We start from the raw sequence: 15,235 nt of genomic DNA, 5'->3' as shown, positions 1-15,235 counted from the left end.
ATTGCCGGTTAGGTTTCCAAGGATATACCCGATCTTAGCCTTATCTTGACCAAAATGACTTGACCTGAACTGGTAATGGATCCGACAGTGTGTACAGAACTCTGCCACTCGACGTGGGTCACCATCATACTTCATCGGAGTAGTGTAAGCCATGGAGTTCTCAGGTGGTGTAGCTGGTTGTGTGGGATTAGCCAAACTCCGGTCCAACGCTTGTCTAAGGGTGTTGTTCTCCTGGCGGAGGGTGGTCATTTCAAGACGCATGGCACGCATTTCTTCGCGAAGTTCCTGCATGTCGTCCATGTCGAGAATGGAGGAAAGGCGTCTCAATCTGTTAAACGAGTCTTCACGAGATCGCTGGTTACCTTTTCTTCCTGTAGACCATGGAGTTGAGGTTGCCAGTATGTCGGTGTATCTATTGCCGATGAATGGGTAGCGCAAGAAATTAGCCCAATCCCCTCCTGACGATATATGACAGGATGGCACTGGACCAACTCCCAACGCCACGGGTGGCACTTCTCAGTATTTGCGTGACGTCGGGACAGTGTTTCCACTGGCTGAGAAGGCTTGATGAAGACACCGATGATAGCGGAAGCTGAACTCAGGAACATCCAAGAAGGCAGCAAGGCACAGGTACTGGCAGGGCACAAGACAGGCAAAGGAGAAAGGACTGCAAGGACAAGCAGGACAGGCAGGGGAATCCCACTTTCCTAGTAGAAGAGAGTTAATCTAGGAACCCAGACAGGACCTCCCCTACCCTAAACCAGGAGGCAGGCAAGGACCCAGCAGAACAGGGAAGCAAGGGTTAGGAGGACCAAGGAGCAAGAAGAGGACAAGGAGAAGAGGCAGGGCTAGGCAGGATAAGGCAGAGCAGGGAACTGGAGGGCTGAGGCACGGGCGCCAGGACTCCAGCAGCGCATACACAGTAACAACCGCGTTGAGACGCGTTGTCCCTGTGTATGCGGTGCTCTTTTAAGGCCTGGGATCAAAGCGAGGCTTGGAACGCATGTTCCGAGACTGCGCATGCGCGGGACGTCGAATACTGACGATCCGCGCATGCGCAGATCCTCGCAAGATGGCGGCGTCCACGGAGCCTATCCGGACCGCGGGTCGGCGTGAGGAAAGACGCCACCGCGGGTACAGCCTCCATGAAGGAGGAGACCGCTGCGGCCGTGGACCCGGGACCCCAGGACAGGTAAGTGGCGCCCACGAGCGAGCGCGCGGCGTGACACCCTACCATAGATTATATAAATGCATCATAAAAGCGTATTCATTTAATATTACAAGCTCCTCCACGAGCGACCATAGGATCTTGGAAGTAGCAATATGTATTGATAGGTATATGATACTTCAAAACCATATGCACCAAAAATTAGATCTCAATCCAGCTAGAAATCGAGTCACTTGGCACTCATGAAATGTACAAGAATGTAATAAACATTTTGTGTCTGCGCATCATACTACATCATTTGAAGAGAGGTGCCTTTTATTTACACGTTCTAAGTTCATCCCCAATATTAACTCTAAAATTGTTATGTTAACCAAAGGAAGATTACTAAATTTTCATTCCTCATGCTTATGATAATTTGTTACGACTGGTAAAAAAGCATTCCATAGACATTTGGGAAACCTTGAAAGAATTGACATTTCCTGGGGAATAAAAAGGGATGGTAACAAGAAATTGAAACAAATCTTTAAAAATTGGTTATAAGGTCACAAACTCTCCATGATACAGGCGGATAACGAATCAATGTTGATGGCCTTGAAAGATGGATCTTCGTGCCAGTTTTGGCATTTAATAAATGCAAATGATACCCCTGAGTTGACATTTTAAGTCAATCCTATCCCAGAAGAGGTTTGGGTGGGCCATTTTGGATCATTATACCTGGCCCGAGCAAGCCCTTTTGTATTAACTGACTCATTGCTTCAAACTCCATAGACCTGTAAGTTTTCAATAGAGGAGATCAGGACCCAGATTGTAAAGTCAAGCTCATTGCCGCATTGTGCCTGTGCCCTACACTGCTAGTAAACTGCCGCATTGTGCCTGTGCCCTACACTGCTAGTAAACTGCTGCATTGTGCCTGTGCCCTACACTGCTAGTGAACTGCAGCATTGTGCCCAAACCTCTGTTACCGGATTGCCACAATGTGCCTTAACTGACTGCACCCACGGATGACTGCTACCCTGTGCTCACCCATCATGGCCAACATCACACCCCCACCATCCGCACTCATTGCTTCAAACTCCATAGACCTGTAAGTTTTCAATAGAGGAGATCAGGACCCAGATTGTAAAGTCAAGCTCATTGCCGCATTGTGCCTGTGCCCTACACTGCTAGTAAACTGCCGCATTGTGCCTGTGCCCTACACTGCTAGTAAACTGCTGCATTGTGCCTGTGCCCTACACTGCTAGTGAACTGCAGCATTGTGCCCAAACCTCTGTTACCGGATTGCCACAATGTGCCTTAACTGACTGCACCCACGGATGACTGCTACCCTGTGCTCACCCATCATGGCCAACATCACACCCCCACCATCCGCACTCATCCCCCCTACGCCTTTCCTCCCATAATTTTTCACCAAACCCACAGAACACAAACCCAACCAACTCTCAACACGCCCCAGATCCACGAACTCTAGAAATCAAAAATTAGGCCACCGCTCCAGATACTCACAGCAAATCCCTCCAAGCAGATTTGAAAACAAAGCTACACCTGAACACAAGAAACTGTGCACTCCCAAGAAAGTAGTCAAAATGCCCAATACCACTCCCACACCCTGCCCAGACTTACAGTGTGCATTAATTAATGCCAGATCCCTCCCCGCCCACGCCACCGAAATCCATGACCTTCTCACCAACCTTGACCTCGACATTCTCGCCATCACCGAAACCTGGCTACACATTGCCGCCGGCCCAGCCATCTCACTAGCCATCCCACCTGGATACTCCATCCTCAGACAGGACAGAACATTATCCACAGGTGGAGGAGTGGCACTCATAGTCAAAGACCACCTTGAATTAAGACAAACTCCCTCCAAACTAGGGGACAACATGGACTCTCTATCAGCCAAGATCGCACTATCTCCCAACACCACTATCACTCTTAATCTAGTATATCGCCCACCAGGCCTGTTACTGGACTTCCAGGACAACCTCACACACCTGCTAGGTGAAAACCTTAAAACCACCACCAAAACCATTCTCCTAGGAGACCTTAACCTGGGGCTCCACGACCAGAAAGATAAACCATCCACCAAGCTAGCACAAGCTCTCCAAGAAATGGGCTTTGTACAAAAAGTTCTCCATCCTACCCACAGTAAAGGGCGCACTCTTGATTGGGTAGCTGACCACAACTGCGGCATTGACATCAGCTCCACCACGCCTACCCCATGGTCCGGCCACTTTCTCATTCACTTCTTCATCCCCCTACCTAACAACCCGGAAAGAAAACTTACGCCTGCACCCCCAGCCATGGCCAGGAGTGCCATGAACCTCACCAAAGAAAGCATCTCACCCTATCTAGTCCCTCTCACGAACAACCTCCCTGCCTCATCTGACCCATTACCATTAGCACTGCCATTAACATCATCGCCCCCCTACAAAAGAAAAAATCCAAAAACTCCAAACACTCCAATACCTGGTTCTCAGCAGAACTAAAAGAACTACGAACCAAAAAACGCAAAGCCCTAAACTTATGGCAAAAAGCGCCCAATGCCTCCTCACTATCGTCCTACAAATCACTGGCCACCCAATACAAAAAAAGCATTATAGCAGCTAAATCTGCATCATATAATGATAGAATCTCCAACGCCACCTCAGAATCCAAAGAGCTCTTCGCTATCTTCAAGGATCTCTCCACACCGGCCACTAAGTCCCAAGAGATTGTCAAAGACCAAGCCTGGTGTAACACCATACAATCAGCCCTTCTAAAATCTAAAAAAAATTGAACTCCTCCAAGCTAAAATCTTAAACCATCACAAAAATCTCATTCAGGAAATCGTAGCTGCATCCCTAAAGGAAACAGTGATTGAGAACAAAAAGATAAGTCACATTACACCCTTTAAATTTAGAGAAGTCTCAGATAAAGAGGTAATCGATATCGTCAACAGAATCAAACCCTCCAATTGCAAAGGCGACGCCTGCCCCGTCAAACTAGTCAAAGACTGCGTTGAAACACTAGCACCATTCCTCAAATCCTTCATCAATGCTTCCTTCAACTCAAACTCAGTCCCTACCAGCCTAAAAGGAGCTTGGGTGCACCCTCTTCTAAAGAAACCCACTCTAGATCCAGAAAACGCCAACATCTATAGACCCATCACAACAGTTCCCTTCCTCCTCAAGATCCTCGACAAAGTCGCCTACTCACAAATACAGCACTACCTCGAAAAAAATTGCATCTTAGGCAAAAGGCAATCGGGCTTCCGCCCGGGGCATGGGACCGAATCGGCCCTTTTAGACCTTAAAATCCAACTTAACGACATCATGGACAAAAGCAAACCGGCTCTCCTCCTACTATTAGACCTATCTGCTGCCTTCGACCTGGTCAACCATGACATCCTAGGCACGCAACTCAAAATGAAGCTCACTTCTCGCCTGAAGCCGTCTCCTGGGTCAAATCCTTCCTCGAGGGTCGACTTATGAAAGTCTTTTCTGATTCATCAAACGCTACCCCAGCCACTATCCATTGTGGCGTCCCACAGGGATCCTGCACTGCACCCACCTTATACAACATTTTCACCCTCCCACTGTTCAATGACCTCGACCATCGCCACATAGCTTACACCAACTATGCTGACGACACACAAGTCCTGCTCCCCCTTACTGGGGTATATGAACAAGACGCCGCAGCACTAACAAAAATATACAGAGCCATTCAAACCTGGATGGCAGCCAATGGACTTTGCCTTAACGGGGACAAAACAGAGATCCTACTAGTTGGCACCAAAGAAACACTAAACAAACTCCTGCCTCTATACAAATCCTTTAATGTTGATAACTCCACCATCACAGTCTCCTCTGCAGTAAAAACACTAGGAGTATATCTTGACTCCACTCTCTCTATGACACGGCAAGTCAATGCAGTAGCCTCTTCTGCTGCACTCACCACTAACATAATCAACGCCGTAAACCCTTCCTATCCTCGAAAAACTGCTTGAATGTAGCCAGAGCCACAGTAGGTACCAAACTGGACTACTGCAATGCCCTCTTCCTGGGCACGTCTGCACAAAACATTAAAAAAATGCAAGTCACACAAAACAATGCCCTAAGAGCAGCCCTAAGCATTTTAAAAAGGGAGCACATCTCCTAAGCCAGAAAAGAAGCACACTGGTTACCTATAAAAGAGCGCATACTATTCAAATCCCTGGCCATCACCCACAGATGCCTCTCTGCCAATGCCCCACCCTATCTTTCTGAAAGGATCACCCCCCATACTTCCACTAGACCCAGCAGGTCACACATGACCAACCAGACCTATGTACCCACCTTTAAAAGAAGCAAAGCCGGAGGGTCCAGCTTTCAACACATAGCACCCAAAAACTGGAACGCACTTCCCACTGCCTTAAGGAACGAAAAATCATACCATGCCTTCCTTAGACTACTCAAAACCACGCTGTTCAACTAACCCTGCCTCACATGTATTCTCACCACTGTATGTTTGGAAATAACAGCCAATGTATGAAAATATGCTTCTATGCAAATCTGTGTATCTGTATATTCACTATGTATGCCTGTAACAAGTAAGACTTCTTTAGCGCCACGATGCCCCCTGGCAGATATGCGCTCTATAAATTCAAATAAATAAATAAATAAATACATTGTGTGCCGGTGGTCCAAATGACATAGCAAATATTGTTTTAAAAGCGAATCCAGGAATTTGGGCTAAGTCTTTATTTCTACTGTTTGCAGATATTTCAAACAAAAAACAGATCCCCTCTTCTTCGAACTTGTCTTATATAGTCCCTATATACAAAAAGGTGACAGAGCACAGCCTTCAAATTACCGGCCTAATGCATTGCATGCTGAATCAAAAATCTTTACAAGCCTGATACTGAAACAATTGGAAGACTGGTCTACCACAAATATGATACTGACAAATCTACAATTCACCTTTAGAAAAGTGGTTGCTACAGAGGTAGGAGGTTTAATGGTAACCTTGCTTAAAGAATTGGCATGGAAGAAAAATGCAACCCCGGTCTCTCTCACGGCAATGGACTTGTCCTTTGTGTATGTTTTAGTCGATAGATCTCTCTGGGCAAAACTAAAATCTTTAGGTTTACCACCTGAAATTTTGTCCATCTTAATATATATCCATGAAGGTTCTGAAGTCCAGATTTGCTTAAATAGCAAAGGCCTACAATCCTCTCCCATTAAGACATCAAATGGGCTTTGGCAAGTTTGCATCTTCGCACCAGCTTTGTATAATCTATATATGTCGGATGTAGGAATAGCTCTACAGACAGCTTCCTTTATTTCTCCATTTATTGAAGGGATGAGAGCTAGTTTGTGTGCATATGCAGACGATTTTTTATTGATGGATAAAACACCACTCGGTCTCCAACATCTAATTACCGTGTTTGCAAACTATATTACCTCTAATGGTTTGGTAATAAATGTTCAGAAATATTGTATTATGCGATTTAGTAGGCGTAAAAAGCCCAGTCCGTATAGATGGTTCCTAAACAAAGCAAAATTAGAAGTGAGAAACTCTATGTTATATTTGGGATTCCACGTGTTTGATAATGCCAATATTGGTCAGCTTCTTAACCATTTTCTCCAAAAATCTACGATCTTAATAGCTCACATGAAGATGATGGAATGTAAATATTGTGCATTTTCCTGGGAACCCCTTCTGCACTTCAACTCAAAGTTATACCAACGCTTTGTTATGGTTTGGAATTTATTTTTACATCCGATAATCTTGACCTTGCAATATTAGAAGCTCGAATTTGGCAAGCATTTATGATCTGTCTCCCAAAATGCATTCCACTCACCGCTTTAAGGTATGAGTTGGGTCTGCAAACCATCCTAAGCGTAGTCGAATGGAATTGCCTTTCCCTTTATAGAAAGCTGATAACGAATGATTGAAAAAACGTGTACCATGACATAGGCCAGCACTTGAGACAAGGCCTCTCACGTCTTAATTTTTGGGTAAGCTAGCTGTATTGTCCCTGTAGATTGGACCACTACCATGCAGGATGTATCCAAGTCCACTCTCTATTGTCATTTGGTATCTCACTTTAAAGGTTTGGGTTTTCCTGAGCCTCATTTGTCTCGTTTCCCCAGCAAAAAATGGAAGAACTCTTTCATGAGATTCCGGTTTAACGTGTTACAGACCGGTGAGATCATGGAGGGTAGGGCAGCTTGTCTACAGCCTCGATTCCATGCAGGCATTGTAAAAATGTGGGCATTCTTGAAAATGTAAGACATCCCCTGGTGGAATGCCCAGTATTAACCCCCCGGAGAATTCAAAATTTTGAAAAATATGTCCCGAATTACGAGAGAGTTGATTTGGATACACTTTGGAAATACATGCTGTTTGGAAATACGGTGGGCCTTCAGCTTGCTATTGTCAGATTTTCATAAGAAATATGTGGTTTATTAATATTATAACAATGCTTCTGTACAGACTGATAGTTGTATCCTGTACTTGTGTCTTTTACCAAAACAAAATTCTCAAATTGATATTGTGCTATTTATGGAATATTATTTCAGGACTCGGATAAGGTTGATGTATTTTTTTTCTTTTCCTTTTCCGTGAAGGTTGTGATTAATCACATATATTTTGAGATATCTGGGATATATGTCTATCGAAAGTATCATACTTGCTCTTTAAAAAAAAAGTATATTATTTTAGTAAACATGAATTGTTTTGTAGGTTATTGTATGAGTATGTTTTAAAAACTCTTTTCATACTGGGAAGTTTAAATATTGTCGTCAATGCATAGATGTAAATTACATGAATATGTGATGAGTTTCTTTTTGTAAAACCAAATGTAACTAATATGTGTATCTGATGATTTTTCTTTCTGTTTATTATGTATTATAACTTTTGTAATGGTTTTTCTTTAAACCAAAAATAAATAATAATAAAAAATGATGTGTCAGTGTATTGCATGTATTTTTGTATTCTATTGATTTATAAAGCGCCTTACGCTGTACTTACATGTTTAATTGTATTTTGGTGGTTGTGGCCAGTAGCCAGATTCTGGGGGGCTTGGCCGGTTCCATGTGATAATCTCACTTTTTTTTCCTGACCCCTAAAATCCTTTCCCCATATATTCTAGGAAGGGTATACATATATATTATTAGCTTCAATTCAACAATATTTGGGGAAAGTGTTTGATTGTCTGGAAGGTGCATTTTTGACAAGTACACCTAATATTGTCATTAGTTTGACAATGTTTTTTAAAACCAGATTGATCTGGGTGTATAATTGTGGGGAGAAGATCCTTTATCCTATTGGCCAATATTTTGGAATACATTTTAGCGTCTACATTTATAAAAGCCATAGAGTGATACAATCTGCATCTACCAGGGTCAGTTCCAGGCTTTGGGAACGGTACTATATTTGCCTCCGCCATAGTGGAAGATATACGACCTGACTGTATAAATGCATTATATAAATATACGAGTTTTGGGGTCAGTAGCTTCCAATATCAGGCCTCCAGCCCTATGAGGAGCACCAGCTTCAGCATGTTCCAGCTGACCTAAGATGGCCGCAAACACGCCGACCTGTCCCGAGCCAAAGGCCCCCAGCCTAAGGCCGTGTCCCGAGCCTGTTGGAGCCGGGAGGACTGGAGGGCTGCCCTGTACATATCTAGCTATTTCAAACAGCACCTATAACCCTTACTGGACAACGCATGAACATTGCTGACCACCGAGTGCTCCTGAAACATCTTGGGTAAGAATGTGATTAATACACAGCACTGCTATCACGCCTTAAATCCCTCACTGCAGGGATTGGATCTCGTACCCAGGGCTCCTCTCTGCCACACGTGCCACCCCCAGCACAGTGCCCTTATCTTGTGTCTCATCTCACTGTTACCTTCCTCCCCTATCCCTGCCCCGCTACCGTAGCTTTCCGCATCATTCTCAGCACTGTACCGCCTGCCACCTGGTCGCCTGCCTACTATTTTCATTTGTCCCGTTGCTGACTAGCATGTCCTGCATAGCAGCCGATAACCACATCATAGGCGTGTTATACGTTGCCTTAAGCATACGTACGCCTTGTTGACATTGTCACCCCCTCCTGGACACCTCCACTAAGGTGATCATGGTAATTTATTACAACTGTCACAGGTAGTAACAAGCTCTCTGCCTGCTCCCCATAATATAAGGTTGTTACATAATAAACATGTTCTATTTGAATACTGACAATCTGGCAAAGTAGCTGTGTACCAATGGCGCGGTGTCCTTTGACTATGTTCTAGCTTTTTAGTGGCTTACATGTGTTGCGCTTTGTCCTATGACCATCTACTAGCATTGTAGATGCTTACCTGAATTGTGCTGTGTCCCATGATCATGTACTAGCATAGCAACTGCTTACCTGTATTGTGCTATGTCATATGAGCATGTACTAGCATAACAACTGCTTACCTGTATTGATTTGTGTCCTATGGCCATTGACTAGCATTGTACATGCTTACCTGAAGTTTGCTGTGTCCTATTTCCATGAAATAGCATTGTAGATGCTTACCTGAATTGTGCTGTGTCCTATGATCATGTACTAGCATAGCAACTGCTTACCTGTATTGCGTTGTGTCCTATGACCATGGACTAGCATTGTACATGCTTACCTGAAGTGCGCTGTGTCCCATGACCATGTAATAGCATTGTAGATGCTTACCTGAATTGCAGGTACTAGCAAAGTAGCTGTGTTCATTAACTAACGCAGTAGCTGCTTACCAGAATCACTGCCCTCGACCCTCCCTCTAGCCTCAAACATAGCATGGCTGCCAAGGAACCACCTAAATCTGAGGACATTCCCCCCACTCATTTTCTGCCATCATTTTTCCTTAAACCAGTTGACCACAGCACCCCACCGACTATCTCCACCACGCTCTACAATAACCCTTCATTTATCAGGCTCAATAAACTCCGCAGCCGCACCAAATCTCACCACTTCGCCATGCGCCCAGATTGATTGTCACAAGAAATAAACTCCTAGGTCAGCGCTCCCGTCATACATCAGAACTAAAACACCTCAAAACCAATTTAAGACGTTAACACCCGGTTGTGCCATCTACCCATGCAGCATCTAGTCCTACTAAGGTCCTTATAACCTCTCAGTCATCCAAACGCAATATAAAGACGATGCCAGAGCACAGTCCCCTGCAATGTGCCCTGATAAATGCTAGATCTCTCCCAGCACATGCTTTGGAAATTCATGACCTGATCACCAACTTGGACCTGGATGCTATAGACATTAGAAAATCTTGGCTCCGTGAAGCGTCGGGACCTTCTATCTCACTAGCCCTCCCACCAGGATACACAATCCTCAGACAAGATAGATCAGCTGCCAAAGGTGGGGGAGTAGCCCTTATAGTTAAAGATACTCTAGCAGTAAGACAAACCACATAATTTCTCTGAGAGAATGTGGACACCCTCGCAGTCAAGATTGATATCTCTCCCAACACCACCATTGCTATTCACATAGCATACCACCCGCCAGGTCCCACTATCTGACTTCCATGATCATTTAATCCATCTCCTTGGGGAAAATCTAAAAACCACCACTAAATCTATTCTCATGGGGAACTTCAATCTGGGTTTCAATGATCATAAAGATAAACAGGCTAAGGACCTAGCCAAAGCACTCCAGGAATTTGGTTACCAGCAAAAAGTCCTCCATTCCACCCACTGCAAAGGTTGCATACTGTATGGGTAGTAGACCACAACTGCAGTGTGGACATCAGCTCCAATACTCCGTCCCCGTGGACCGACCACCACCTTATCCATTTCTCCATCCCTACTAGAGGTATCACGCCTAAATCATTCATGCCCGGCCCACCGGCTCTAACAAGATGCACACGAAACCTAACCAAAGACAGGACCCGTCCTTACTTAGAGATTCCAGCTCTCAAGCCCCCATTCTCTTCAGACGCCTCTGTTCTTGCTTAGCTCTACAAAACCCATCTCAAACAGCAGTCGATGTCATTGCTCCGCTAGAGTACAAGAAAGACAAAAAAAATAAACATGCTAATTCTTGGTTTACCACCAAGCTCAAACAATTACGGGCCCTTAAACATAAAGCGCTGAGCAAATGGCAAGCGACCAAACAGGATTCCACTCTAACTGCCTACAAATCACTGCCAGCACAATACAAAAAAGCTATTGTTCTAGTTAAATCTTCAGCATATAACAATAGGATCTCTAACGCTACATCGGAATCTAAAGAATTGTTTGCCATTTTTAAAGAATTGGCCTCCCCGGTCTCGAACCCACAGGATATTGTTAAAGCGCTTTACAAAAGGACAACAAGAATTACAACCAGCATTACATAACAACATTTGAATCAAGTACCAGAAAACAGTATAATGAACAATTTACATAAGTGATGTGGTTAAGCATGAGTGGAGAAGGACCACAGTGAGAGAAGCAGTAGGAGGTGTAGGATGTGGAAAAGAGCGAGGTGAGGGAGGAAGTAAAGGTATTAGGGAGGTGAATGTAAGAGATAGGATTTTAGAGAAGAGGGGAAGGCAGGATAGGAGGAAATAGAGAGGATGGGGAGAGGGAGGCGGTTCCAGTGGAAAGGAGCAAGTAGTTGGAAGGAGCGAAGCGGGATGGGGCACAGGGTCGAGGGGGAGAAGTGAGTAGGAAAAGATATGCAGAGCAGAGTGGGCGAGAAGGAGTATAGACAGTGAGGAGGGAGGAAAGGTAAGGTGGAGCAAGACCGTAGAGGGATTTGAAGACGAATCATGGTGCACCAGTGTCCAAACAGCCATGATTAATAAAATTGAACTCCTACACAAAAAGATCAAGGCACACCACAAGGCCCTCGCCAAAGACTACGTGCATGTGTCCTATACGTCCAGCACAGATACCAAAGAGAAAACACTTTTCTCTTTCAGGGAAGCAACTGAGACAGAGATGTTGGACATAATTCGTAAAACCAAACCGTCTAAATGCAAAGGGGATGTCTGCCCAGAAAATCTTGTCAAAGAGTGCGGACACCTTAGCCCGGTTCTTGAAAACTTTAATTAATGTCTCCTTCAACCCCAACACTGTCGCGGCATGCCTTCAATGGGCATGGGTACACCCACTATGAAAGAAACCCTCCCTAGACCCTGAGACACCTAACAACTACAGACCCATCACCACAGTCCCATTCCTTCTGAAAAGTTTGGGCAAAGGTGCCTATACTCAAATCCAGCAGTTTTAGAAGCAAATAGAATCCTGGGCAAGAGGAAATCAGGTATCCGCCCGGGCCATGGGATAGAGTCTTCCCTACTTGATCTCAAGATACAACTCAGTGAAATAATGGACAAAGGCAAGCCAACGCTTCTACTACTAGACCTATTGGCTTAGTTTGATCTTGTTGACCATGATAACCTATGTAAACAACTCAAAAATGCTGCCCGCTTCTCTCCTGAAGCCACATCCTGGATCTCCTCCTTTCTTAAGGGGAGACTCATGAGAGTCTTCTTGAACCATGCATGCGCAGCACCCACCACCATACACTGTGGTGTCCTGCAAGGATCCTGTACCGCACCTACTCTATACAATATATTTACCCTACCTCTCTTCAATGGCTTAGATGAACACGGCATAGCTTATACAAACTATGCCGACGACACGCAAGTCCTTCACCCTCTCATGGGCTCCTATCAAAAGGATGCAGCTTCTATAGCCAACATATATGCAGCCATTGAGACATGGATGGCAGCAAATGGTCTATGTCTCAACAGAGATAAAACAGAGATCCTCATGGTAGGTACCAAAGACACGCTCAACAAACTCGACCCTCAATACAGGACATTCAACATTGACAACATGCCTATCAATGTGTCATCGGCAGTCAACACACTAGGCGCTTCCTTGAGTCCTCTCTGTCCATGACGCGCAAAGTCAGTGCCATTGCGTCCTCTGCAGCCCTCACCACCAAAATCATCAATGCGGTCAAACCTTACTTGTCAACTAAAAAAAGGATTGTAATAGCTTGGGCTACTGTAGGGGCCAAACTTGACTACTGTAATGCCCTTCTCCTAGGAACTTCCTCCAAAAACCTCAAAAGGCTACAAGTCACTCAAAATAATTCCCTCAGAGCTGCAATGAGCATCCCCAAAAGGGAACCTCTCTCACAGGCAAGAAGAGAAGTGCACTGGCTGCCAGTAAAAGAGTGCATTCTATTCAAAACCATGGCCATCACACACAAGTGTCTCTCTCTCAGTGCCCCTCCCTACCTATATGAAAAATGATTCCTGTCACGTCCTCCAGAACCATTCGAGAGCACCACTCCAACCAGATCTACGTCCCTACTTTCAAAAGAGTTAACGCAAGAGGCTCCAGCTTCCAACATCTAACACCCAAAAACTGGAATGCCTTGCCCACTTCACTCAGAAATGAAGCCTCATATACCGTCTCCGCAAAGCGGTGAAGACCAGACTCTTCAACCAATACATTTGTGCTAGACCCTCTGGCACTCCTTAGGAACTGTAGCCAGCTCATTTTTAGAACTGCATGAGTGGCTGTTTTGGGTCCCCTATAACCACGGACCCATCATGCCCTACACAATTCTACTGTCATAAATCTTATGTACTGTAACTGTTTTTCCCCCCTTGTATTGAAGTCTGCCCCACTGCACAAGCCACCTAGAACTAGTTCCATTGTAACCATGGAACACCCCCACCATGTAACCTGTAACTCTCTCTGTAATTATTAACCACTTTTATCTCCTTTGTCACTATGCTTTACTCCTCTCGGAACTAAGTAAGCATTCTGTAACAGTGCCACGATGCCCAAGGGCTTTTTGTGCGCTTTATAAATGTAAAGAAATAAATATTTATAAAACAAGGCGGAAAATCCACCTGGGTCTGGAGATTTATTTGGGGGGAGAGAATGTGTAACTCAAAATACTTCTTCTGTAGTGTTATCCCTCTCAAGCCATTCCCAAACCTCCAATGCTATCCCGGAGAGGTCAAGCCATTCCCAATCCTCCAATGCTATCCCGAAGAGGGTAACTGCCTCCAGGTACATCACCTGGGCTCGCATGTCTGGAGACTCTGACCAATATGAAATTGAATAAAAAGTGTGAAATTGCGAGATGATTTGAGGTGTTTCCGTAACTAAATCCCCTGCAGGTTATCGGATGGACTGAACAGTTTGGGATGCCGTTCTTTGGCATAGATGTCTGGCTAAAAAGTTGTCTGCCCTGTTGGCTTTAAGATAATATTTCTGTCTAAGATATAATAAGGACTTTTCTGCCTTTTATGCTTGAAGTAGATTTAACTTGCCAACCACAGTTCTATAAACTCTTTGGATGGAGGGACCCATTTTCGTTTCCATTTTACCCGTTATTTGTTGTAGCTCTTGCTCCAGCTCTATCTCTAAAGCTATTTTTTATTTGCATCTATAAGCCGCTTCTCCTGTGAAAACTCAGTGAACAGTCAAGGTATCCCAAGTTACATTTGCAGATGTTTCATGCATCAAATTAAACTAGAAAAACTACACAATGTTGCCTTCAATTTTATCTTTCAATATTGAGTGTTAGGGAGAATGTTCATTCTATGGCTAATTTCCTTCACCTAGTGAGTCCCCAGCAGCTTTGCTGGATTTCTGGAGTTTATTTTTTCCACTTGGTAAGAGTGTGAGCGTTTTTCCCACTCTTACCTATGTTTTGCCATGTGTATTTCTACTGTTTGTGTGATCTTGGGCTCTGGGGCACACCACTCCATGAGCCCCTCCTTTTGTGTGTGTCTTACACAGCACCTTCAGTGCAATAACACCAGGTTGTCTTTGAGACTTCCACCTGACTCCATTTTTCTGGGGCTGACTACTGTCCCCCAGAAACATGTAAAGTTGCCACTAACTTTATGTAGTCATTAAAAACTACAGACCCACTACACCCCATCTTACATGGAGTACTGGAAAGGGTTAATTACTATCCCTTTTTGTCTGTGCCTCTCTGAGCTTTGTTTTGCTCTTGCAACATTTAGACTTGGCTGGTGGCATTGGTATCTACCTAAATTTTCTACCGCGATATATTAGATGAACGTGGTATTTTTCCAGGCTATTTTAT

The sequence above is a fragment of the Ambystoma mexicanum genome, chromosome 1q (genome assembly GCF_040938575.1).
Source record: "Ambystoma mexicanum isolate Mex_15411 chromosome 1q, UKY_AmexF1_1, whole genome shotgun sequence".
Lineage (NCBI taxonomy): Eukaryota > Metazoa > Chordata > Amphibia > Caudata > Ambystomatidae > Ambystoma > Ambystoma mexicanum.
The sequence above is the reverse complement of the archived record's forward strand: the minus strand, read 5'-3'. Positions refer to the sequence as shown.